At 49.3% G+C, this 27,959-nt stretch overlaps 1 protein-coding gene and 1 long non-coding RNA gene across 6 annotated transcripts in view; one reads left to right on the top strand and one right to left on the bottom strand.

Annotated features, from left to right (window-relative positions):
- The window catches only part of LOC121499484 (calmodulin-binding transcription activator 1), a 734,632-nt gene that overhangs the window by 682,962 nt on the left and 23,711 nt on the right, over positions 1-27,959 (bottom strand). The window lies entirely within an intron of this gene.
- LOC121499488 lies at positions 22,151-24,212 on the top strand. The gene is made up of 3 exons (XR_005990141.1): positions 22,151-22,432; positions 22,559-22,798; positions 22,927-24,212. It is a non-coding gene; the product is annotated as an uncharacterized LOC121499488 (long non-coding RNA).

The raw sequence follows: 27,959 nt of genomic DNA, 5'->3' as shown, positions 1-27,959 counted from the left end.
ATTTCCATCTGTGTATCTACCACCTAAGAAGTATCGCATGGTACAATACTCGGGTTTTTATTGTATATAAGTCAGATTGTTAATTTGCAACATGCAGCACTGAAAGGATCATTTCAGTAGTGCCTGATTATGCAAAATGAGGCTGGGTTTTCATTAGGTTTGGCTCCTGTGCTCCTTAACACTTGATGGGGTGCCAGGATGCAGGATGGAGCCCCGTTCAACACAGGAGGCCCAGTACCAGCTTGCAGAGCACCCCAGCCCCTCTACCGGAGGGGTCTCAGAGCCTCTGCCCAGACCTCACTCCCACCTCCCCAAACCTGCACAGCCCAGGACCGCCGCTAGGGGAGCCCTGACAGGAAAATGGAGCTCGTGAGTGATTAGCTTCTAGATTCCAAGTATGTCCTGGGTCTACTGATTTTAGTTAAGGGATAATGTTCCCAGGGAGGAGGAATGGGAGGTAGAGCAGGTAGCCCCTGCTGATGGTGCAGTGCTGGAGTCCAACGGAGCCGGCTGAGCCCCAAAGAGTTACAGGGGGAGATGAAAGCTTACAGGAGCCAGCTCTCTCTGCAGATGATGCTCAGCCAGGGACCACGGGGCTAAGGTAGAGACCACGTGGCACAGGCTGAACACGGAAGAGGGAAGGAAGGAGTGACAGGGAAGAGGGGAACCTGACTCCTGGCTCTAAGGGCAAGGTACCCCTTTCTCATGATGACCTAGAGGGTCTGGTCCTGTGCACCCAGCAATGTATCGACAGCAGTGAATATCTGTAGTTATCAAAAGAGAGGAAGGAAGGGTGAGAGGTTTTATAGACAGATGGCCTTTTGTCCACAGCTGAGTTGTTTGTCCCAATAAGACCCATGTTCTTCCAGCTAAGTCACCTGAAGACCAGGTCACCTGCCTGAATGGTCTCTGGGTCCTCAATCTGGGTGGCACATTAGAATCACTGAGGGAGACTGGGCCCCTCCCCTGATCATTTAAAACAAAGTCTCTGAGGATGAGCTCTGGAAACCAGTAGTTTTCTAAGGTTCCCCGAGGTGATGACAATATGCAGATGGGGTCAAGAACATCTGGGTCAGATCATCTTTGAAAAGTTTATCAAAATACTCAGCCCAGGAGACACACAAAAGAACACTGGAGCCACCTGACCCCAGGAGTCTCAGATGCCATTACAGGCCCAATCAAACTGCAAAATCTGCCGGAGAGCCAGTTTACAAAGATTGGCACCACAGACACCAAAGGGTTTGCTTCCCAAAAGAAAGCAGCAGGGGGTACTTCCATGGGAAGATGGGCTGAAAACTCACGCCCACCACTCTGATGGCCGGAACCATTCTCTCTGAATTCATTCTCATCCTTGGCATTCTTCCAACCCCCTTGGTGCCAGGTACCAACAATGTACCAGGAACCACCTTCCTGGGACCCCTGTCTCTACAGACTCTTGGGGATTCATGGGGTGACATGGACAGCCTTTCCTGGCATGCCCCAGCACTCACTCTGGTTTGTATGCTTCCAGGGAGAATTGTTGGTGAGCAGCTTAGGAGCACCGTCCCTTCCTCCATATTCTCTCTCCTTAGATCTTAAACACACCCCAGGGCAGGCATGGTGGTGTCCAAGTCCTCTGTAAACAGTCAGCCTCTCCCAGGACAAGGCTATTGGTCCACTCTGACCCTGACCAAGGGGTCCAGTTCCCTTTCTCTTGGATCTACTCTGCCCAGTGAGCCCTCCTGGGACTCCCTCTGTCATATCTTGGGCTGCATCCTCTGCCTCAGCTGGGGCAGAAGGTCAACTTTCTCCTCTCACTAAGGGAGATCTAGACTTCCCATCAGCCATCTGCCGATGCTGAAAGCACACCGCACCCCACTGAGTGACTCAAGCACCTGAGTAGGGCTTGTTTATGAAGAGGTGATCTGTGGCAGCAAAGCCCCACTCCCCTCAGACCCTCCACCCTCAGACAGCCACCTGCAGGTGCTGCCAGGGGGATGCAGAGGAAGTCCCAGCAGGGCTGAACCAAGACCCAACCTCTTAAAAGTCTGAAAGTGCAAAGTCTATGTTTCCAGAATGTTCTCCCATCCCTGAAGGAAAGAGGTCAGCCCAGGAAGAGTTAATCCTCACACAGTCAGAGGTTAGAAGATGAAGCTCCTGCCCATACACAGAGGTGCAGAGAGCATCCAGAGCATGATAAATCTGAGCATGCAGAAGGCCTCTCTCCTCATTTGTTAGTCAGCGATGTGTGAAAATGTTAATGAAGGGAGTTATAATCTATGAGAATTTCACTATTAAAATGTAGTTCACGTCTGAAGGCTTCTGCTTACACGCAGCCCACTGTACATCAATCCTTCGCGTGCACTGCTAATAATAGACGTAATTGCCTTGCTCTGTCTAGCCACCTTCACCCTGGCAATTCTAAGATTTGCTACAACTGTTATTGTAGAAATTATTTTCATGCTATTAACTTTGAGTTTTATTATATGTGTTCTTAAAAGAAAATAAATGCAGAGAGATTGTAAGTGTATATAGGGCCCCCGATGAAAGTATTTTTAAAAATATAACGTAATGACAAGAAGCACTGAAGTAGGGTGATATAATGGTCCTTTCCCTTATTGAAACCTAAATTAGACTCTGCATCACAAAAGTGCATAAAGAGGTTTCCTTCTTTTCATGGAGAAAATTTCTAGTCTGAAATGGCAGCACATTGCCTATTGCAGAACTAGATGGGGGAGAAGAGCAGGGCTCCTCTGAAGAGCCCAGGTACTGGCTCCTTCTTGTTTTACAGTGAGTGTCTGATATAGTCCAACAGATTTCACTTGGGAAAACCCATGAAACTTTTACTGGGGGGCCATGACAGTTAGAGCTACCATCATCTCCCCAAAACCAGGCAGGCCTGGCAGGCCTGATCTCACCTCTGCAGGTGAGCCTCACTGCTCTGTACTCATAGCTCCAAATGGGCAGGTTTCCCGTGCTTGTAGCTGAGGGGACAGCCTTACAACCAGTGCAGGCTTCTAGGCCTGGGATCTAACAGAGAGAGCACTTGGCAGTCATCAAATGGGAGGTAAGAATGCTAGACAAAACTGCAAACAATCCAGGGTAAGCTCAGCAAAACTGGTGTGACATACAACGGTCCCTTTTTCTGAGAAGTGACCCACACGCACATCACAAGGGTGTGCTCCCACAGTCCAGATGTGTGACTCTGGTCCCCCCAGGAGTAAATGGCTCCAGACTTTCTTCCCCAGGAATCTGGGATTGGATTCAAGGGCCTGCCAGTCACCTCTTCACGTGGCTGACCTGATCACATGTAAACTCAGGACTGAGAGTACCAGTGTCCTATCACATGGATTGAGGACAAAACCAAGTCAGTCTTCCAAGAAAGAACAATGCAATGTGCAGAGAGGCACAAGTTGGAGAGAGAGTCTGGATGGCCTTTCCATTCCCTGTTCTAGTTCCTACCTGAGCTTGCTTCTCCCTGTGAAACATTCTTACAGCCTCACAATAAGTTCCCTTTTCTCTCAAGCTGGCTTAACTCATTTCTGTACTTGTGACTTCATGGAATGCCCCAAAAGTAGTTCACATTCCTAACCATCCATGCATCCATCCAACCACCTATCCATCCACCCATCCCTCCACTCAACCATTAACTCATCTACCCATCCATCCACCCAACCATCCACCATCCAACCATCCATCCATTCACCATCCATCTATCCATCTACCCACTCATCCATCCAGGCTTCCACTCACCCACTCACCCATCCACCCATTCATCCATCCATCCAATAGATCTATGTACTGAATGCCCACCATATGCCATGCACTGGGCTACAGCAGTGAACAAATAAGCTATGGAACCTACCTCCATGAAGTGTTGTAGAGAAGATAAATGTGAAATAAAATAAAACACTAAAATAAATACATAAAGACAAGTTGTGATAAATATTACCACGGAAAAGCATGTAGGTGATGACACATAGTGACAGAGGTGCCTGGTAGGTTTGGAGGGTTGAGATTTAAGCTGAGACTTAGCAAGAGTTAGCAGATGAGGTGGGGAGAACAGAGAGTGGGTGCCTGAGGCCCTGGATTTGAAAGGCAGCCAGTATAGCAGCTGGAATGCAGTAGAGGGAAGTGTGGGACAAGGTTGAGGGGTTGCACAGGCCCTAAAACCTAGTCCTTTCTGAGAACAATTATTTTTCTAAAGACACAGCATAAATAGGAAGAGTTTCCAGGAATGCAGTTTTCCCCACACACACTCTGGGCTTCTTCCTGGAATTCACACTTGCACGACCTGCCTCAGGAGACAGTGACATGGGAGAAAGATAGTAAATAGGACCCACACCCAGGACCTTCTGGAAGCCCTAATGAGTGTTCCCAAACCCCAAGAACCATCTAGGAAAGCATAAATAGGGAAGCTCAGAGGCTTCTCCACCCAGAAAAGACTTCAAGGTCATGTAGTCCAAAATCCCCACCTCTATCCCCATGCCCCCATCTCATGGGAGGGTGACAAGAAACCTGAAAGGAGGACTAGTCATCTCCAATGGCCTACTTCCCACCAAGCCCTGAGTCAGGCAGGCAAATTTGTGTAGGAGAGGGAGACAGAGCACCACTGAGACAAAGGCCACCCTTGCTTCTCCCCACCCCAGGCTCTCCCGGGGCCAGCACACTCACCAGACCCACTACCCAGAGAGCAGAAGGAGGACCTCTGTGGGTGAAGATGGGTGGCCAGAGGTACCCTCAAGGAGGAAGAGCCTGGAGCCACTCCTCTGCCACCTCCCTAGGGATGGGGAGCCGGTGACAAGGTGATGCTGATGGCAACTCCAAGGAAAGACATTGGGTTATGGGAGCTTCGGACACTGAGAGAACAAAGAAGGGGCCCTCAAGTGTGAAATAAGACAAGAAATACTCACCTTCAAGGGCAGTGCCACCCACCCATGTGAGGGGCCTGATGCACACACCTACTCTGCCTCTCCTTCTGCCCTCAAGTGCAGACAAATGCAGAGCCACCTTTCCAGGACCTGCTTTCATTTTCCAGGTTGATGGGCTTCTCCACTGCGGATGGCCCACATGGAAGAGGAAACAACTTGGAAACAGCCCCAGAGTTCTGCCCAGAAGACTGCCTCCAAGACCCACCGCACACAGCTCCTGGAGGCCTCATCGGGGGCCATCCCAATGCCAATGGTCCCAGATGCTGGGCTGGGGGGGGGGGGGGCTGCCTGTTGATGCTCCAGTCTGACTGGTGGAGAAGCAGCATGTGCTGTAGGGAGAAAAGCTCCAGGCTGAGGTGCGAGATGCGGGCTCCTCACAGCCGTGTAACCATGGAAAAGGCTTCAGTGTTCAGAAACATACAAAAGTGTTTGTTATGTAATAAAAAGTGAAAAAAGTAAAGTACAAAATTGTACAGAGGAAGAAGCCAGCTATATAAAAAATACATGGGCAAAAGTCTAGACATTGGTTCTGTGTGGAATCTAAAAAAACCAACCAACCAACCAACCAACCAACCAACCAACCAACCACCCAACCAAGCTCATGGACACAAAGAGCAGACTGGTGGCTGCCCCAGGTCTGGGGTAAGGGGTAGGCAAAACGAGTGAAGGGGTTCGCAGGGCACAAACTTCCAGCTATGAAATCTATGTCTTCAGTTAATATCAGGTACAGCATGGAGACTCTAGTGAACGTTACTATAGTGCATATTTGAAAGTTGCTAAGAGATCTTAAAAGTCCTCATCACAAGAAAAAAAACTTTTGCAATTCTGTATAGTGACAGATGTTAACCAGACTTACTGTGGTGATCATTTTGCAATACATGCAAGTATCGAACCATTACATTGTACACCTGAAGCTAATGTAATGTTATTTATCGATTCTATATTCATAAAATAAACTTTTTTAAGTCTAGAAATCACCAAAATTGGGAGCAATGGCCCCCTCCTTCTAATGGGTACGTTTCTGAACCTTTCAACTTCCCCTCAAGGAGCATGTGTTGCTACCAGACTCAGTCATGTCCTCTCTTAGAAATTCTCAAATCCAAAAGACAGGAAATCCAAAGTTTTTTTCTTAAATTTGGCACCATGTAGCAAAACTTAGTTTGAACTGACACAGTTTCTAGTCCTGTTTACCCCCCACTTAGGGTGAATATTTACATGTTTTGCTGCAGAAATATTGATGGTTTTGCTTAGAGGATGTTGTTCCAAAGCCATTGAGGTTGGACCAGCCTATGCACCGTATTACTCATCTGAAACCCAAAGGATTCTGATTCCTGCAAACAACTGGCTCGGAGGTTTTCGGGGAGGGGAACAGATATTTGAAACGCACAGCCAGTGACAGTAAAGGAAGCCCAAGATCCAGGCTAAGTCTTGCTTCTGTTACCAACTTGCAATCTGATCTTAGGGGAGTCACATCCCTCTGGGGCCACAGTTTCTGGATGTGCAGATTCCAGAAAGAAGTCGGAAGATCCAAACCCTCTCCTGGGTCTGCCTTTCTACACACTCTTGATTCCTGGTGCCACTGCAATTTAACAGGTTCCTAAATGGGACCCATCTCTTCAGCCTACCTAATGGGGGGCTGAAAGGCAACTGCCCACCAGGGAAGAGAGCGCCTGCCCTGGATCCCACCCTGAACTTGCAGGTCCCTCCTGGGTAAGCCCAAAGCACCACTGCAGGTGAGCCAAGGGATCCCTCTTCTCCAGCGAATGCTCCCAGCAAAGGGACAGTGGAAGGGGTTCCCACCAAGGTTGCTCCTCTGGAAGAAACGCCCAAGGTAGTGAAGCCCCAGTGGTGGGATTTTTAAGGACTTGAATGTAGGACAGGTGGAAGGCGGGGTTGTTCCTTTACATCTCACAATTCAAAGCTCTACAACACCCCCTTCTTCACATGCACTTAGTGGACCCTTCCCACAGCTGTGCTATGCAAGGAAACCACAGTGGGTGTGTGCAGGACAGAGAAAGTGCCCCACACCTTAGGGGCCCTCTCTCCCAAATTATACCACCACCACCATCACAGCTTTGTGATTTTTAATTTTCTTCTAATTTTAGGATTGGAGCAGCGTTCTAAGAACCCCTCTAAGTGTTTTAGGGAGATGGTAATGGTCCTACACTAAAATAATTCAACCAACACTATAATTTTAGTGCCACCATCAAAATGAAATAATGGCTGTTTACTATGTTACACCTTTCAAATGACCTTCATTTGAATACAAATTGTGGCTTGAAATTCTAAAAGCTGCTCCGGTTCCAGAAGGCTGCAAAATGCAGGAACTCAATGATGGCTCCTCTTCTGAGCCTCCTCCCCAGGACCTGCAGTTTAAAAGGATCTCTTCCACTGGAGCTGCTGGAAACCCATTTAACATCTCCATGCAGAATTGAATGGCCCTGCCCTTGCAAAGCACATGGGGAGCTAGGGTGGTGGCCCAGAGGGCAGAGCAGGTGGGAAGAGGTTACCAGTGAAGCACAGCTCTGCTGGGCTTGGGGCATGGTAGAGGAGGCAGGGTGGTTTCCAGGAACCTCCTCAGTGGAGACAGATGCTGCCCTGCTCCTTCATCCATCCATCAACCTCTTAGCTCAGCCTATCTGCTTGTTCCCAAACTGCCTTCCATACACCCTCCTCCAGTTGCACCAGACCACGAGATCCTAGGCCTCCTCCGTGATTGCAGACACAAACTCCACCCAGTGGAAGAGGGAACAAGTATTCCAGGCCAACTCCTGCTTGTGCATTTAATGGGCCAGTTCAACAAGCATCTCCAGAAAGGCGGAACAGTGGAGACACACAAGCAGGTTATGTGTGTGTGTGTGTGTGTGTGTGTGTGTGTGTGTGTGTGTGTCCTCAGCATGTCAGGGACGCTACTAGGATCAGGGGTGTGTCCTACTTGACACCTTTGGAGTCAAGTGCTCAGCCCACAATCAGCGACTGTTGAACTGAAAGCTCACTTCTAGAAGTGAGTAGAGGTAGAGTCTATCCAGTCTAAAACATGCTATACTTCCTTTTGCTTACACCCAAATGAAAACTTTCTTAGATATGTGATTGAGGATAAGCTCTTAACTTCTCTAAATCTTAATAAAGTAGTAATGAGAATAAAATCTGCCCTGTAGATTGTTGTAAAGAGTAACATAAAAAGCTTGCCCCGGTGCTTTGGAGCATAGAATATGCTATATTTAAATGCTGTGTTGATACTTGCCTGGCTGGCTTGTTCCCCAATGTTCTCTGCAAGTTGCTGGTGCCAACCTAGGGCCAGACTCACATGATTCTCTCCCATCCAGTGGCCCTGCTCCTGTTATTGGCCTGGCTTGTATCTGGAATATTCCCTTCTGTACTCTCTGCCCGTGTATGGCTCATCCATCATTCAGGGAGAGTGTCTCTCCTGATTCACAGATGTGCTACCTGAAGGCCTGATTTTCAGGCAGATCTGCCCTCTCAAAGGCAATTTCCTTAAAAGAGGAGACTTTGTCTATCAGGTCCTCCCTCCAGAGCCCTCCAGCCAACTGAACTCTGTACCCTGCCATCACTCCAAAGGGTGGGCACAAGTGGATACTCACCTCTCCCTTTGTCATCAGTTACCAGACAATTCATGCCCTAGGCTCCAGCATCCCAGGCCAAAAATGTAGATCTCCCTCTAAGTCCCTCCTCAGTCCCTCACATGCATAGACAAGGTCCTCAGGACCTTGCCTGTTCATGCTTCTCTTTCTGTTCCCTGGTTCTGACTGTCCTCGCCTCCTACAAAGAAACCCAAGAAAGCCTCCTTGCTTATCTCTGCCTCCAGACACCTCTGTTTCATCTGACCCTGTTGTCAGACTGAGCTTCTCAAAACTTCCATTTGATTAGGTCAAACTCCTGCTCCAACAGCTTCAGTTTAGGCTTCCTGGTGCCTAACATGAGTTGTATTCCAGATGATCCAATCTATATCCATGCCAGGGAATATCATTCAGCAACAGAGGAAGGAAGCCCTGACGTGTGCTACAACATGGACCAGCCTTGGAAACATTGTGCTAAGTGGAAGAAGCTAGGCACAAAAGGCCACATACTGTAGAATTCTACTTCTGTGAAACGTCCAGAATTGCCAGGAACTGTGGGAAAATGGGGGCTTTGGGATAACAGGTAAAATGTATAGATTACTACTTGGAGGATGAAAATGTTCTAAAGTTGACTGTAGTGATGCTTTACAACTCTGCAAATACTTTAAAAGCCACTGAGTTGTACCCCCTAATGGGCGAACTGTACCATATATGAATTGCATATCAATAAAGCTGGCTTTATGCTCCAATCAGGAATCCCTCCCTCTTTACCCACCATAGTGCACTACCAGCCTAAACCAAAGAATACCCACCCTTCAAAGTCCAGCTCCTCAAATTCCTATAGCATTCATTCATTCAGGTGTGCATCCAACAAATGGTATCCATGCACTAATGGGCATTTGGGGGCAAACAAGATACTGTCCCTGCTTCCAAGGCACCCACAGCCTAATGAAAAAAACAAACAAAGAAAAGTAATAGCAAACAGCAAAGCAAGCAAAAGGATGATTACAGTATAGTAATGCAAACCATACCGCTCTCTTGCTCCTTAATTTTTTTACTAAACTTTTCAGGTTTTACTCTTCTTCCTCCTGAGAAGACCCCAAGCCCCCTGCCCCCCAAGAGCCGGGACGATGTTCTTCACTTCTCCAGAGGTCACACAGTATGTGGTAGGTGGAGTGAGTGCTGGAGTTGGCTTTGGAAGACCCAGAAATGCTTCTGGCTCCATCGACTGTGTGACTCTTCACCTTGGTCCCATAGTGTTCCCTAGAAAACAGTGATGGCACCTCTTTCACAAGAAGAGCTGTGTGCAGCAGAGTGATTTCTTGAGAATTTAATATCAGTGGGATAATCTGTTGTAAAATTAACCTATATCTTGTACACTCATCAGAAATGAAAGAAAGGTATTTTTCTATTCTCCCAGGAAGATGGTAGACCTTTTATTTATTCCAACACATACCTAATATTTGTTGAATGAATGGATGATTTTTTTAAATTATCACTTACTCCTGCAGGGAAGTAAATAATTCTCTTATGTTTCCGGGCTGGAAGAAATTGGCTGCCCTGAAGGAATACCCCCGGATCCTAAGCGGACCCCTGATGTGGGAGAGAGCTAGAAGGTTGTTCCAGAACCCAGAGAACTCCAAATTTGGGACCAAATTCTAATAGAATGTTCAAGGAAAAAAAGGTTGAGAACAGAAGAGAGTGGATATCCTATTATCAATGAATGAGCAAGAGCCTTGCTACTCTGATAGCGCTATTGGAATAAGAGGTAAGGCGCCCAATGATTATTTACTGATTAATGACACTGAAATCTTAGAAGGTTAAGATGCACCTGAAGGCACAGCCTATGCCTGGGAGATCTGCAGGGAGGGGTCCCAGGGACACATCATTTCAGTTGCCAGGGGTTAGGAAGATGGCTATGGATCTCAGTGAGAGAAACTTCTCCAAAAACACAGAGGTTATGGATGGCAAACAGTGAGGCTCTAAACTCATGAGAGATTGACAAAGAAAAATATTCCAATTTTATGTGGCTCAGAGATCATCCCCAGTCCTGCTTCAAGCAAATCTGCAAAACATAGCACTCTTTTTCAAACATCAGCCTTCTGTGACCAGTTCCAAAGTGCCAAGAAACCATAGTCCTAATGCCTAGAGGATTCTCCAAGACATCCAGCCTCCTGAAAGGAGTCCAGCATCTTCAGAGCCTCTGTCTTGGGAGCCTCCTGCCCTCCAGAGCCCCAGCAAAATGTACCCTGGCACTGAGTCCAGAACAGACAGGAGGACATCAGACAAGCTTCCCCTTTCATCTCCCCAGCCACCAAACAACTCCCCAGCTCACAGAAAGCTTTCACTCTGGGACAAAACCCAATATAGCGACCATTTCCATCATTCTCTCAGCTTGTTTAAGAAAAACTGCTTACCTACAATGGCTGGCCACCATGCTGTGTACCACCCCATTTAGGGTTTATTTTACATTAAATCTCCAAGCCAGAGACCCTCCAGTTGGTCTGCATAAAGCAGAATTATTGGTCCAAATGTTTTTAAAAATAGATGCAACTCCAGACCCCAAGAAACTGAAGGGGTATTAGGGGAATACACAACTGTATTGTTTTGTTACTATATGAAAAATTAGATTCTCAGCTCCTGTGTTCCCCTCCTGCCACCTCACTCCTCCTTCTCCTGGCTCCCCATGTGAGATGCTTGTAGCTCCTGGCATCAAGAACAATATATATTACAAATGAGCTCCCTGTCAGAACAGCCCAAACCAAGCTGTAGGGTCCTGAGCTACTCTGTGCGCTGTGCCAGGGGGCCCGATTAGCTCCAGCTTCCATCTTTCTTGAGACCAGGATGCCATTCCAGGCCAAATTTTAAATAATGAGAACTCCACAAATCGACCACAGCTTCAAGTTGGATTTGGGACTCTCAAGCAAGACCAGACAGAGTTCATTTTGGCTCTGAGATTTGGAGATGGGAAAGGTCCCTCCCCAGCCAGATGTCCTAGATGGAGCAGGCACCAGCTCCAGCTTAGGTTCCCCACCAGCCACAGTACAAGTAAGATAAAGGGGATCCTTATCCACTCCAATGACCACAGGAACAGCTAACACTCATGAGCCACAGTCCAGACTTGGCAGAATGTCTGAGGTCACAACAGCCCTGTAAGCTAGCTGTGGTCTGGCAAGGGAGGAGACCAAACAGGTTAAGAAACATGTCCAATGTCCAGAACAAATTAGGTTGTGGCTGTCTGTGGCTACAGAGATGAAGCCTACACTCGCCCTGACTTCTCTCTAATTTCAGCACCTGATATAGACTAAATGTTTGTGTCCCCCCCAAAATTCACATGTTGAAATCCTGATCCCCAGTGTGATTATTATTAGGAAGTGGGGCATTGGGAGTGATTAGGTCATAAGGGCAGTGCTCTTCTGAACAGGATTAGTGCACCTTTAAGGGGATCCCAGAGAGTGGCTTCCCAGCCTTGAGGACAGTGAGAAATAAACTTCTTTTGGTTATAAGCCATTCAGTCAATGGTACTTTGTCATAGAAGCCCAGATAGACTAAGGCAGATCCTTTCATCAGGATTTCCCTGGCCAATCGCCAGCCCCTAAGACAACTGGGTAAGACTTCCCTCTTCCCCTAGACAGCATTTTCCTTAGAACATAAGCTCAGTGAAGGCAGAGCCCACCTGGTTCACCACCCTAATTCCAAAAAGAGCAGTCTGGCATATAGCAGGCCCTCAGTGGAATTGGATGGAATGAATAATGGCTCATTGTAGACGCTGGTGCAAGAAATTGCTTACTAACCACAGACCAGTGCTCCAAATGCAGGAAAAATAAAAATTCAAACTCTTGTCGAACATCAAATCAATATTAATTTACTCAAGGGCATGAATAAATGTCTCAAACAAGGCTTTTTTATCCTTATTAAAGACAGATACCCAGGTGTGTCACTAATAGTACACATGGGATTTACTTTTAGGTTGCTTACTAGTCCTTCCTGCAACCTACAGAAGCTTACACTCTTTAGACATTCTAGAAACCAAAGTCTCTCCCCTCCAGAGCCATGGAACAATCACCTCCTTCTCTGCATATGACCCTGCCTCATCAAAATTTCTCCATGTAGACGCTCTCTATTGGAGGGTCCAGAGAACACACAGACGACACCCCACCAATTGTTCTCTTTGGAGTCCCCAGTGTGCACCCCCGTCTTTCCCCCAATAATGCCAGGCACAATGCAGCATCTGAGCTGTCTGCAGAGCCCTGCCCTCCTGCTCACCTCACCAGGATGACCCACCCCCTGCTCGTGGCCTGTCCAGGACACACAAAGGTGTCCCCTCAAAACAGCAACCAGCAGCTCCAGCATGAAGCTGAGGGGACAGCAGGTGGCGAGCCAACACCAATGGCAGAGTAGCCTGAGTCACACCTGGGTGGCAGGGATGGTGCCACTAGGAGAACCTGGAGCTGGCGCGGACTAACCCGCCTACTTCTCCAACATGGCCCTGTCCTCTCCTTTCTTTTCTCTCTTCTTCAGACAGCAGGAAATCTATGCCTGTCACTTACCTGATAATGATAGAGAATGGTCATGGGTGTTTTTATCCTGGCCATAGACACCATTATCGTGCACCAGATCAGCTCTAATGCAACGAAGATTTAAAAACTTATTCAACACGATTTAATAAAAGGCCTGCCTGTGGATCTCTTCATCAGCTACAAATCTACCCAGAAGGTGCTTTTGCCGCTGTGCAGCTTAAGAGACAAACTGTAAAATTCGCCCATAAGGGTGGAAGGGGAAGAAGCCCCACCTATCCACCACCGGTGTGCTTACAAACTCTTTGGGATATTACAATTTCAAATTTTCTATTTTCTATTTACTTGTAATCCTAATTAAAGTTGCAGCAGAAAGACGCGGATACAATTGCACATTCTGCTATGTGATTACCTTTTTATAAGCACAGTACCGTAAAGATGAAATTTCAACACTCCAGCACAAGAGGTGTTGCTATAAATACTCCCACTCCCACACACCCACGTGGAATTACTCACAAAGTGAGGAGGATGAGGAAAGACAGGAGACCCATGATGTGCTTTCCTTCTTCAGGAACTTCATGTGCTCTTGCTCTATTAATTACTTTCAAGGTTTTCTCCACCTCTGCTTCATGCTCAGTGACAGTCCTGGGACCAGCAAGCCAGCCGCTGGGTGATGGGCAGCCAGGCCTCACTGAAGAGCCAAGGGGCTTCCAGGCCCTCACAGAGACAGCAGACAGGGCTGCAGAAGGCACCCTGGCCTCTCCATGATGCCTGGTCCCCACCCTGCGCCACCCAGTCTCACCCGGTCCCACTCCATGAATGTTGCTTGTGCCTCACTCTGTCCAATATGCATGGAGGATGTGTGTGGTATATCAGGTGGAAAAGCAGGGTATGGAACCCCACATGCATCAGGATTAAAATACACTAAATATATAAATATATACATTAAATATATACATTATATATATATATGTTAAATATTTGCATATATGTAAAAGAAGACAAAGAGGACATACACTGAAACGATGGTTGTAGCTGTCTGGGCATGGCCAAATAGCAGGAAGACTTTTCTTTACATGTTCTTAAATTCCTGGAAGATTATTATATATTATTATAATACAAACAGATACATTCATAATATAAAATAATCTTGCAGAGATGGAGCACAAACCAGTGGTTTCCTGGAGTCCAAGATAATGACAAGGGAGGGTAAGGACAGAGAAAGGGCGTGGGAGACCTTTGTGGTGGGGGGCCTGTGCTAGATCTTGACTATGGGGGAGGTCCCATGAATCTATACATGTGACATTAAGTGGCCAGAAAAATATGCACGTTGCATCAATGCTGGGTTCTTGGTTGTGACCTGGCACTGCAGCGGGCCGAGACGCAGCCACCAGGGATGCTGCGCAAAAGGTAAGCAGGGCCTCTCTGTGCCATCTTGGCGACTTCCTGTAATTTTATAATGATTTCAAAATAGAAAGTTTAAAATAGATCTAACTATGGTCCACATCTAATGCGGAGAAATGCAGATGAAGCCGAAACTGTGAGGCTAAACTGGTTTTTAAGGCCAGTAAACAGCCATCCAACTTCTGCCTTCTAAACAGAAAGACCAAGAGCATGCACTTTCTTGGGTTCAGCCCCCAAGAAACTCAAATGGAAAGTCACCATATTATAGACACGGATGCTGAGGCAGGAAAAGTGCACAGAGCTAGGGCAAGCTCATCTGTCCACAGGCTGCCTTCAAAAGCTCATCTCAGGTGGGTGCTACTTCAGTTCTCTTCAGCACAGCCGCAAATCAGGTGTGATCATCCTTATTTCCAGGTGAGGAGCCCAGCCCAGCCAGGTTACCGGGGAAGTGGCAGCACAGTAACAGGAGTCCAGAACTCTGGCTGCCAAGCCCGACACTCCCCCTGTCGGGCCACCTCGCCTCTGCAGCACCCTGACCCCAGTCCAGCTCCACTCAGGTCACATGCATGTGGCTGCTGCCTCCACAGACCACAGACACCACCTCCTTCGTGCCCAGACTCCAAACTCAGGCCCGTAACTTGCATCCTGTTCATAAGCTGCCTAATTTACCAGGGCGCAGGTTACTGGGACAGTGCACTTGGCAGTGGATGAAGCCACTATCTTAGCCCTTGCTGCAAATACTCAGGGTGGTCAAGCAAGGACCCCCCCACCCCCACCGCCATGTATCTCAGCTACCACTCTTACCCTCTTTGATCCATTCGCCGACATGCAGCCAGGAGCTTTCTAAGGCAAGACAGGGGCCCTCCACAGTGGCTCCTCTCTCATTCAAGATAAAATTCAATTTCTTTATATATCCCCCACTTGGCTGGATGGTTGAGGCCCTTGAAGACTGACCTTGGCTTATCTCTGCAGCCTACCTCATCTCTCCCTGACTGACTCCATCCTGTGGCCACACTCATGCCCTGCATTCTCTCCTCGAAGCCACTGTGCACTCTGCCTCTGCCTCCCATGCTTTTCCCTGTGCCCCGCTCCCACCTCCACTCTCTATCCAGCCACCTCCCCTTGCCAGAGTGTCTCCAACGCATCCTCAGGTCTAAACTTAGCACCTTGTCTGAGACTTTTCACTGACCCATCAGGACTAGATTATATGCCCATGCTTCTAAAACATGCATTGATGGCTTTCCTATCACTGTCTACTTGCTTGTCTGTCTACCCCAGCACACTATCGGCTGCAAGATGGCAAGTACCATAGGCACTGCCCAGCACATCATCTGGCATGCAATAGGTACACAGTAAATACTTGTCCAATTAAGAAATTTCAGACAAAGAAGTTGATATGACTTCCCAAGGCCACATTCACGAGTGGAGAGCCAGGACAGGAACTAAGGTAGTGGCTACGGTTTTTCTAATTTAACCAAGGGTAGAAGAAGGCCAAGGGCAAACCCTCAGCTGATCTTGTCCCAGCACAGACAGGAACAGGAGGTAAGCCAGGACACGCTCCAGAGAGTCTGAGATCCAGGAGAGCACGTCCAGAACCACAATGAGAGCAGTTTGCCCGGCACACAAATGGGGCAATGGACTGCTCCTGAGGGTAGGATCTGGGGCAGGGTGAGCCAAGGGAATTCTTAGATTCCAAGATTCAGGAGATAGGGGTGGTCTCGGCAGCAAAGGGAACAAGCTGCCCAATGCCTCAGGCTGTTTGGCGATTCGTCGATGTTCTTCGAGTTAATGCATTATTATGAGTTTGCATATTTATAATGTGCCCTCTAGTTATTAACGGTGATATAATGCCAACTGAGAAAACCAAGAGACCTCAGAAATATTTACATAGCAGCATAATTAAGACTCAGAGCTGAGTCACTGAGGAATCATACTGATTTTCTGGGAGAGGAAAATATAGGAATGTTCTGTCTTTACACCCTGCCCTAAGACCCTCCCTAAATCTGCGCCAGGCAGAAGCCCACTGTGCCTCCCCTGGAATCACCCTCTACCATCAGCAGAAGACAGACCATCTCTGAAATGCATAACTGCTGCCCCTCTTCAGCAGACTCAGACCAGACCTTCAAATTGGTGGTTACTTTGTACAGCATGACTAGAGTTTATGGGGAGGTGGGGCCAAGGCAAGAACACGAAATCATTCCCTGTCCCTAATCCAGGCTGCTCCAGAGCTCTCTCCATACTGGTGTCCCCCAGAAAAAACTCAGAGAGGCCAAGGCTCCTTTTTGATACAGAGATAAGAGCAGCAAAGTGCCCCAGGACCCCAACATCAACCCTGGATCAGAGGTCACTGACCCTCTGCTGAGTGAGCCCCTCACCAGGCCAAACTGCAAAGAATCAACTCTCTCGGGGCACAAGGGTGACTCAGTGGTTGAGAGGCTGCCTTCAGCTCAGGTCGTGATCCCAGGGTCCTGGGATTGAATCCCACATCAGGCTCCCCACAGGGAGCCTGCTTCTCCCTCTGCCTATGTCTCTGCCTCTCTCTGTGTGTCTCTCATGAATGAATGAATGAATGAATGAATGAATGAATGAATCTTTAAAAAAAAATCAGCTCTCTCTTTTCAAAAGGACCCAGTGTCTCCTCACAACCTCTGCTGCATCCAGAACTCCACTTTTCACCAGGATTTTTCCACATATCTTTTAAAATGAAAAAGGAAAGAGATTTTATACAGGGGGGACATCAACTGATGAAAACCAACAAAACGTGCTCCATCCATATAGTGGGCTATCACTCGGCCACAAGTAGGAGGGCACACCGACACACACAACAATGTAGGTGAACCATGAAAACAGGATGCCGAGTGAGAGAAGCCAGACACACGTGAATGATTCTACAGATACGAAATGTCCAGAGTAGGCAAATCCACAGAGACAGAAGGTGGGTCAGTGGTCCTTTAGGGCTGGAAGGCGTAAGGGGGTTGGGGTGACGGCTAAGGAATCAGGGGCTTCTTTGGGGGTAATGCAAATCTACATTTAACTGTGGTGATGGTTACACAATTTTGTAAATACACTAAAAGCCATTGAATAATGTATTTTAAATGAGTGAATTATATGGTATGTGAATTCCATCTCAATTTTTTTTTTTTTTAAGTTTGGGAGAAATTCCTGTGTCTCCTACAATGGAGCCTGAATCCCAGAATGGCAGTCTCCCCAAGGTCAGCCCCAACAGTCACCCAGGCAAAGCGTGACCCTGCAAATCGCTTTGGGGGCCACCCCATTCCCCACCTGGGGCACCCCACCACCACCACCATGCCAAAAGTTCTAGCTTGCTCTCGACACAGGAAGCTGCTGTGCCAAGTCTCAGAAAGATCCCAAGACTGAAAATCTACATTCCACAGGACACAACAAGCAGTAACTAATGCCAGACACGCGGCATCGAGCTTGCAATAAATGTCATCCTGTTTGGCTTCTGAAAGGGTCTCTGATATGCAGTTAATGCCGCATTCAGGCTCCATCCAGCCTCCATCATGGGCGATATGCAAATGCGGCTTTTGTCACAACCGGCACTAACTCTAATAACTCCCAAAGTGAAAATGTTCCCATAAAAACCACCATAAAAAGTCCCTTATTTTATTGCCAGCTAAGTTTTCTTTACTTGTTGTCAGGACTTTCTCCTCACTGTTGATTAGCTAACAGGCGGCACGTCATTTTTTTTCTTTTAGAGAAACAGGGCACACAATCACCAACCTGTCCCCTCCCTCCATCTGGAGCATGCCTTGCTTCAGCTGCCACCACTGCCCAGCCCCCATCAGAGCTAACGGGGCTTATAAACCACATTTACCTTCCCCAACGGGCGCCTGAAATGCATTACCTTTGGTCTGCTGGTTGCACTCCCTGCTCAAGTGGGAATATAAAAATCAGCCTTATTTATAACAAAAGAACACCTCTGTTCCCCGGATTAGACGTGGCTTTGTGCTACACACATGCATGCACGCACACACATGTGGCACACACATGCACACAGACACACACCCATGTGAGGACATATAAACACACATACACAAAGTACACATGGGCCTGTGCAAAAGGGCACTCGAACACACACGCAAGCATGCACACACACACACACATACACACATACCATGCCACTTTTCCCAAAGCAGGATACCTCACATTCATCCCACAAAAAAGAGCACAGCCAGGCCCTCCCAGCTAGACCCCACCTCTCTGTGCCCCGGTGGTGAAGCTGCTCCTCTTCCAGCCCACCACCATGCACCCAGGTCAGAAAGGACTGGGCAGATCTCACAACCAAGCCCCTCTCTTTCCATATGAGAACACAAATCTCCACCTGCCATTTTGAGATCCTTGGAAGAGGGTTTGAACCTCCAAAGGAGACAACTCTTTCCCCAGCTGACCTGGCCTCCCCTCCCTGAGCTTCTATAGAAGATGACATGATGGAAGACAGTCCCCTGCTTTTGGCCACAAAGGCCCACAGGCCTACAACAGACTCATCTCTGCAGAAACCTTCTAATCCTCCTTCCAGAGAATTCCTGGTGGCATCCCACAAGCAAGACACACTGGCTGCTTCCAGCAAGAGGCCCCTTGGAGAGAAGAATCCAGCCACCCGTCCCTCCGCTGCACAGGAACCAAAGTGAGCCAGTGTCTGCAAAGGTTTCTTACAAAAACCGCAAGAGATGCTGAACTCTAGGCAAACAAACTGAGGGTCACTGGAGGGGTGGGGGAGGGGGAGGGGGTAACTGGGGGATGGGCACAAAAGAGGGCATGTATGGGACGAGCATTGGGTGTGATATGCAACTGCTGAGTCACTAAATTCAACTTCGGTAACTAATAATACAGTATGTGTTACCCAAATTGAATGTAAGTAAAGAATTAAGAAAAAAGGTAGAAAGGAGTGAGTGAATCAGTCACCTTTCTATTTATGACCATTTGCCTAGGGGAGCAGCAAAGTGGGAAATGTAGCCTCCTTTGTGTAAAATGCCTGGTGGACCCACTGAGTGGTCACTGCCAAGAGGACACCTACCCCGACATGGGAGGAAGCAGTCACCACCACCACACTTTCTGCCCATGCAACAAAGACCTGAAGTCTCAGACGAAATGTGGGTCCAGTGGTTCTCTGGGGCTCTGTGAGTGCAGAAGGAACACGGAGCAGCCAGGATGCTGCGGCCCTACTCAGGGCGGGCTCCGGCCAAGCTGGGGTAACCTCAGGAATAAAGCAGGCCGCCCGCCTTCACGAGCAGCCCACCATCCTCACCATGACCTTCTCTCCCCACTAAAGCATCTGAGGCCCGGACCGCGGGGGGCAGTGGAGGGGGGAACCTTTCCACTCACTCACTCCATCCCCCCCACTGGTCACCGTCAGGGTACAAGTGGCTATTTCCCGTCCCCCAAAAGGGCCCACCAGCGCCCCGGGCCCCTACACGCGCCTGGGGTCCTCACCACCCCAATCCGGTCAGGGGGATCGTGGCCCCGAGGGCAGGTGGAGCCCAGTTCAGAGCAGCACCCCCCTGCCCCGTTCTTCTCCGGGCAGCTCTGATTCCTTTCCCGGGGGTTTTAAAGGTCATGTTCTCCGCCAGCGGAAACATTCTACATGACACTTGTGAGGCAGAGGCTCCTTTCAGAGGCATTTAATCCAAGAACAGGCACCCTCTGAAGAAAAGGGTTTAGAGGTCACGGCTCAGAAGGCCACAAATCACCGGGCCTCCTGCGGGCGCGGTGCGGGCGGGAGGGGCGGGGCCGGAGGGGCGGGGCCCGGCAAGGGGGAGGAGGGGGGCGGGGCAAAGAGGGAGGGCGGGGCCAGGCGCCCTAGGTGCGGGCTCCCGGGGCTGGGGCGCTCGCTGGGCGACGTGCGCGTCCAGGCCACCAGCAGCCAGGGTGAGCTGACCTTGACCCAGCGGAGCAAGGCGGCCTCACAAGTGGGTCTGGAGAGGGGCTGCCAGGCATACAGTGCGGAGGACGGTGGTAACTGAGTAGAGACCCTATGCCCTGTTGCCCCTGCGCCCCACACAGAGCAGACTGTGTAATGAATACAAAAAGCGCCTGGGGGAGGCACTGCCAGTCCCAGTCCGCACAGCAGACTCTGCAGAGAAACCGCCCAGCGCCCAGGGCAGGTCTGGAGAAGGTGCATTAGTGGGACAATGGAGAGGGCGACTGAGGCTGAGGACTCAGATCTGACAAAACCAGACAAGATGATTCCTGGCCTGGAAGACTGCACTGGCTGCAGGGAGTGGGGCACAGCCACCTGCCCTCCCACCGGTGCAGAAGGGAGCCCCCACCTTGCCTGGGGCCAGGGCGACAACCTTCAGTAACCCTGAGAAAGGCCCCCTCTGTCACCCTGCTCTCCCAGGACACCTAGACAGACCCCGCTTCTCCTGATCTAGGGCCTGATGCCATCCCTGGTGGAAAGAGACAGCCCTGACCCCTGTTTATGCCTGTTTCCAAACCTCCAACCTGGGCTGGCCTGTGTTGTTTGTGTCCTTTGGATCCAGCCCCACAATGAATGGGCTTGGATCAATTCAATCAATCCCCTCAAAATGTTAAAAACCTGAGAAAGGTCACTGTCAGTGAATATTCCTTTCAGGAAGAATCATCCGACCAACCCCACCCCCAACTCCAGAAATGTGTCTCAAGGAAATATGACTGTGAGCCTTGGGCCCTGATGCTCTGCAGCCCCCATGACCCCACCCCACCCCTGTGGCCACGGGCCCACTAAAGCCACCTGAGGAGCAGGAACTCAAAGCAACAGACAGGCCGCTTCTGGCAAGCTCCGGAAACCTTCTCGCCCACCCAGCAACTCCCACAGACAGTCTTAGCAGACCCCTAGTTTTGTTTGAATTTTCCCCTTCTTTACCATACAGTCAGTATGGCGAGGGCCTGTGGGGGTGGGTGACAGGAAGACTGAAGATGAGGGAGCACATCCCAACAGGTCTGCCCTTCAGCTCCTCCTCATTCATAGGTCCTGGATCCCCAGAGCTTGTCCAGCCAGTGAGTCCACTCTGCAAGCTACAGGAGAATCCACTTTGGCTTAATTTAGCTACAGTTGGTTTCTGTGGCTTACAACAAAGGAGCCTTAACTACATCGCAGCCCAAACATTTTTCCAAACCTTCCTAAACTCAGACAAGTTAAGAAAAAAGAAAAAAAAAAGTGAAATAAGAACTAATTCCAGAGATTCTCTAGTAAGACTCATTGCTCACAATCAGAATGGACTTATTGGTAAGACTGCTGTAAGCAGCTGTGTCCACCCCAGACAACCTGGGATTGAAGAGCCCAGCTCTACCGCTTGCCAGCTACATAACATGAAGAAGTTACAAAACCTCTCTGGGCCTGTTTCCTCACCTGTAAGGTGGAGATAATAGAGTGGATCTCCTGTGGCTGTCATGAAGAGTAAGTAAATTCATCTATGTAAAGGGCTCAGGGCAGGACCTGAATGTCAGAAGGGCTCTGTCACTATCTGTTGAATTAAATCAAATTCAATCACCTGACAGTCTGTCATTTACTCATTTATTGAGCACCCACTGCATGCACACTGCTGCCCCAGGTGCAAGGACACAGAGTGGCAGGGGACCTGCCCTCGAGAAGTCTCTGTCAGCTGGAGAGGGAGACTTGTAAACACATAAATCCGAGTCCTATGTGATAAGACTATTCTGAAGGTATCAACAGAGAGCTGTGGGAACACAGAGGAGGGGTGATTAATTTTGCCTCGGGGGTTGGGGGAGTCTTTGCAGAGGAGGTGACATTTGAGCTGGACTTTGAAAGACGAGCTCTCCACAGAACTAAATCTGGACCCAGTGCCAAGAGAGTCAGCCTCAGAAATCAATCCAGCCACCGCGGGAGGGGCAGTCGGGCTGTAGACTGACTTCCCACAGGCTCCCTGCCCCCAGGACAAGGACAGATGGGGCCGCGGCCCCCCCAGGCTGTGAGAGCCCACACTCTCCCAGGAGGCCTGGCCAGGCGTCTGTGTACAAACTGCTGTCTTTTCCCACCATCCAGCTGTCTGCTCACCTCCAGGTAAGAGCTCTCTGCTCCAGGTGGACTCCCCCACCCTGTCTCCACCTCTTGAATGCAACTTGCAGTTTCTTCCCCCAAGAATGAAAATCATCATGATTGCTTTTAAATTACTTCCTACTTTTGTAGAATGCTTTACAGATTTCAAGAGACAAGAAATACAGAGTACCTGTCAAGGGCAGAGCTTAAACCCAGCTCTGCCACAAATTATCCCGTGACCTTGGGCAGGCTATTTAATTTCTCAAGCCTCAGTTGCCACATCTGTACAATGGAGTAATAGGGTTGCCATGAGGATGAAATGATTCACAGACGTGAAGTTTTCAGAACAAAATTCAAGCAACAGTGGGCACAATGGAGAAGGTTACTAAGGTAAAAACACACCATGTGCTTCATTCATACCTGGTGTGCGAGACACTCTCAGTAAACATTAGCTTCTTTAATTAACTATATTCCCTTTCCTGGAATCTAACTTTGCTGTGCCTTGTCTCCCAAACCAGATTGTAACCTCCTGGAAGTCTGGGCCACATCTCACTGGTACTGCCGACAGTCTGGTTTCTCAGAGCCCTGGGCCTGCTCTGAGCAAGTGGCTTCATGCAGGCCAGGGCTGGACAGGTAAGCAGCGGTGCTGGATGCTCCCACACCACTTCCTGAAGACCCGGTCACCATGCGCCACCCCCCACCCCCAACAACTAGCCCCAGCCTCCCCACGTCCACATGTTCATCTCTCCTTGGCATTATTTGAACTGCCTGTTTGAAGAGGATTCTGGTCACCCTTTTCTCCCAGAACAAACTGTGTACAAATCTGTAATTTCCCCTGGATATCTATATAATTTTTTCGACACAAACTGAACCAAGGATGAACATGTTTTCAGGACTCTCTGTAGAACTGCTGATGTTATTTCCCAATTGTTGGCAGCAAGGACTCTACCAAAATACTCAAGGTCAAGAGACCAGCATGGTTCTAGGCAATCTGTACCTCTTAAAACAGTGACAAATATGTTATTTAATTTTAATGAGCTTTTTTGCATCTCAAATCTAATTACAGCATTATCAAGTACTGCTTTGAACTGCAGGTGGCTTCTCATTACGTGTGCAAAGCCTGCCACGAGCATTTTTCGTGAATACTAATAACTGCTTAATTTTACTATCCGCTTAAAAAAAATAAAAACTTCCAGCAACTTATAAGGCTGGGCTTTATAAAGCATCTGTGGAGGGTGAGCCACACAGCAACACAGCTTAATTAAAAAAAATAAATACTGTATGTGGCCACCCTCGAGGATGACAAGCTCAGGAAGCTGCAGAGGCACGGTGGACTGGGGCTGGGAGGAGATGCGCTTCGTGCGCTTCTCGGAGGCTCTGTTTTATTGCAGGCTTATTGCATCACATTCAAATTTCCCAATTTGCTTTCAGTTCAGAGAGAACGGTTCCGTCAACAGATTTTCTGGGTGACGGACTTCAGTAATAGGCCTGGAGCTGGAGGTCCCTGAGGACACGCTCCAGAAATCTGTTGTGCGGACAGGTCCAGGGAGATGCCTGCAAATCATCACGAAAGCTGTCCGGAGAGGGAGTCCAACTGCTTCCTTTATCCAGGCTGCAGTGGGAGAGGGTGGAGGCAGCCTGTCAGGCTGGGCTATGGGTGAAAGGCTTTGCGGTCCCAGAATGGATAAAGTTATGGAGCCCCTGCCAGTGGGTCTGTGCCATGTCTGGGGTTTGTGTGTCATTCATTTATTTTGAAAATTGTTAACTCTGGGGGCACCTGGGTGGCTCAGTGGTTGAGCATCTGCCTTTGGCTAGAGATCCCAGGGTCCTGGGATCTAGTCCCACATAGGGCTCCCTGCAGGGAGTCTGCTTCTCTATGTCTCTGCCTCTCTCTGTGTGTCTCTCATGAATAAATAAATAGAATCAAGAAAGAAAGAAAGAAGAAAGAAGAAAGAAAGAAGAAAGAAAGAAAGAAAGAAAGAAAGAAAGAAAGAAAGAAAGAAAGAAGAAAGAAAGAAAGAAAGAAAGAAAGAAAGAAAGAAAGAAAGAAAGAAAGAAAGAAAAAAGAAAGAAAGAAAGAAAATTGTTAACTATTAACTTCATCTTTTAAGGCCAGTTTCTGATTTGCACCTTCTCCAGGAAGGTGGTCTAGGATGGAAAGGGTATTGCTGACTGCCCCCACCCCATCCACTTGTGATTTTCATTCAGGAAGATTCCAGCAGTCGGTGATGCTGTGGGGCACATCTCCCTCTGGGTTTTGTTCACACATGTCCATTTCCTCCTGGAAACCACAAGTCCATCAGTACTGTAGGCCTGTCCCCTGCATGGACAGGCCATGCTGTTGACCCAACTATGCTTCTTCCTCTTTCTCACTTCCTGTAGGACCAGCTCAATGATCCTCCCTCATGTCCAAGCCCTGCCTATGTCTCGCTGAGAGGTTACAAAGGCCAAGCCAGCACACAGCCCTGCTCTCCACCTGCTTCTGGGTGATCAAATATCACCTGCCTAAAGATGCCCAGGTCCTAATCCTCAGAACCTGTGAATGTGCTATGTCACATGGCAAAGGGCAAGTAGGATTGCAGGTGCCAGGAAGGTTGCTAAAGAGTTGATCCTGATATGGAAAGATTATCTGGGTATGCTCAGGATAATCCACAGAGTCCCCAAGAATGAACGAGAAAGAAGGCAGAAGAGTGGGTCAGAGCTGTGCCTTAGGAAGGACTCAGCCTGCCACTGCTGGCCTTGATCATGGAGGAAGGGTCCCCAGGCCAGGAAGCTGGTGGGCCCCTAGAAGCCGCCCTGCCCCACCTTGATTTTAGCTCACTGAGACCAATTTCAGACTTCTGACTTCAGAGTGTAAAACAATACATCCATGTTGTTTTGAGCCGTAAGTCTGTGATCATCTGTTTCGGCAGCAGTAATAGGCAATGAGCATGGTACTGAGAGCTGGTCTGCTGGAGGACAGCAGGGCCTCTGGAAAGGTGTCACCCCATTAGGCTGCCCACAGCGGGGGTGGGGGGGAGAAGGGACAGCATGTAAAGGACCAAAAACACACTTAACAACCTACCTACCAGTCTTCGTCCTCCTGAGACTTGTGGTACACAAGGTTTTCTTCTAACAAGCAAGTTGGAAGCCAGCCTCCATCGTCCCCACTGAACCTTGTGGTTTTACAGCTCCCAGACCCATATCCACAGTGTCCTGCCTCGGATTCCCACTTTCCAAGTGTTCAGCTTAAGAGTGACAGACCATGGGGTGCCTGGGGGCATAGTCCATTAAGTGTCTGACTCTTGATTTCGGCTCAGGTCACGATCTCAGGGTCATGAGATGGAGCCCCGCATTAGGCTCCCCAGTCAGCATGGCATCTGCTTAAGATTCTCTCTCCCTCTGCTTCTGTCCTTCCCACACCCCCCACCACCCTCTCGAAGAAGTAAATAAATCTTAAAAAAAAAAAAAAAAAAGAGTGGCATACGGCACTGGCCAACTCAGGAGGCCAGCAGAAGCCCCCCTGGGCCCCACCAAGGCCACACTCACCAGCCCTCCTTAGTATGGACCACATCCCTGCTGGTCCCAGGTGCACTGCCTCCGCCCCAGACTCAGAGAAGGCCACGCCTGGGGCAGGACAGGATTCCTGATATCAGCTTGTCAGACGGATGTTCTGCCACCACTCCCTCATGACAGAGGGAGTTAATGGGCCAACACAGGGCCCTTTGTTTTTATAAGAGAACAAGTGGTTCATGACAAAGAACAAAGTTTCCTTCTTTACGAGGCCATCCTTGATGCTCCCTCTCCAAGCCCATTAAAGCCTAGTTATCTCGCGCACAGCACTGCCACACAGGTACCGTTGCCACCGACAAGTTCATTTAGGAGGATTTATGGCCTGATTGTGCAGCTGTTGCCTTCTGAGTCAGTTTTAAGAGATTGTTACACAAGCAGTGTCATAATTTAGTCATGTTTTCATCTCACAACTGTACTGTAATTACTGCTGTTAACAGCAAATGGTAAACAGGGGCACGAGGAGGGCCAGCCAAAGGGAGCGCTAAAACCCTGTGGACCTAGCAAGGCAGAGGGAGGGACGACACATGGGACCTGCCCCGCTCCCCGGGAAGGCCAGCTCACCCAGCAGGCCCTCAGCTTGACTGCAGTGTGCCCCCGAGTGAGCCCCTGGCGGACACGAGGAGTGGGGTTCCGCCTGCTTCCCCAATTCCTACCTGGGCCTGGGACACTGACGGGGCTGCCAGAGGCAGAACTTGACAGGACCCAGGATGGTTCTGGACTTGGGGGGCTGGGAGCTCCAGGTGGTGTGCCTTGGTGCAACAGTGGATGCTCAAGCCACATGAGCTGTGGGTCTCCAAATGAGAGCCTGCTGCAGCACCTTCTCAGGCAGAAAATGAGGCGACCATAGAAGCAGCGCTGAACCTTGCTTCCCCTGATGCATGGCTTCCCTCTCAGCTGTTGCCTGCAGGATTATTTATTGGCACAGAAAGACCCAATGGAGCAAATCTCTTGGAGGGCTTTGAGTCTTCTCCCACTGGCCATGGGGAGGACAAAAGTTAGATCTCACCACCCCAGCAGCCAAGTCCCACCCAATCCAAACTGCTTCCTCCTCACAGGCAGCAAAATGGGGAGCCTCGGGCCCCAACCAGAGCATGGAAGGGCTCAGTAAACCACAACCCAGATGTAGTACAAAGGTTAGAGACAGATGTAGTCCAGGCAGGGTCCTTGGAGAAACCAGTTCCCAGCGCACAACCACAGCAACAATAATGTAATTCTGAGGGCCACTTCCACAGCAGCAGCAGCTCCCCATGCTCTGATTCTCCCCAGTGTATAGAGAAGCTAACTACCTCATCTGCAGCCACAAGGCCAGGCCTCCACCCAGATCTAATGACCCCCAAAGCCCTGGCTCCATCCCACATGCCATCTGGACCTGGCCTGGGGTTGCCAACAAGCAGCAGCTTCTCTCCCCAACCCCATGTCTGACTCTGAACCAGGGCAGCCCCCTAGCATGTTAAGGGACACGTGTCTTTGACCCCCAGGTCAGAGGAGGCATGGAGGTGACAGAAGAGGTGGGAAGATAGGCAGCAGGTGCAGCGCCTGGTGTCATCTATTCTTTGGGGAGGTCCCCTGGGCCTTCTCCCTGCAGCCCCAGTACTATTCACCCCACCCCACCCCCACCCCAGCTTGCTCAGAGCCACTGACCATGATTAGTGGGAGCTGATTAGGGAAAGGTCGGATGCTCTGCAGAATCCGGGGGCTAACAAGGCTGGAAGACTCACTTCCAGATTGCCGGAGCTGCAGAGAAAAAATGAAGGTCTGGAGACAACAATCAATAAACATGAAGCCCTTCTAACAGAGGAGAATCATGAAGTGAAGAGGCATCAAAAGAGTGACCAGGAAAGCAGGCACAGACTGAGAAGGGGCAGGACCAGAGTACAGCAGCCTGCTCCAGCCAAGGAACTGCCTGCCCCAGGCAGACAGAGGGGGAAAGTGGTGGCAGAGTCCCAACCCCATGTGCTCAGAAAGAGGTACCCGCTGGTACTGTTCCAACTCCCAGCTG

Source organism: Vulpes lagopus, chromosome 10 (assembly GCF_018345385.1).
Source record: "Vulpes lagopus strain Blue_001 chromosome 10, ASM1834538v1, whole genome shotgun sequence".
NCBI classification, from domain to species: domain Eukaryota; kingdom Metazoa; phylum Chordata; class Mammalia; order Carnivora; family Canidae; genus Vulpes; species Vulpes lagopus.
This window is presented reverse-complemented; position numbering and strand designations above follow the sequence as displayed.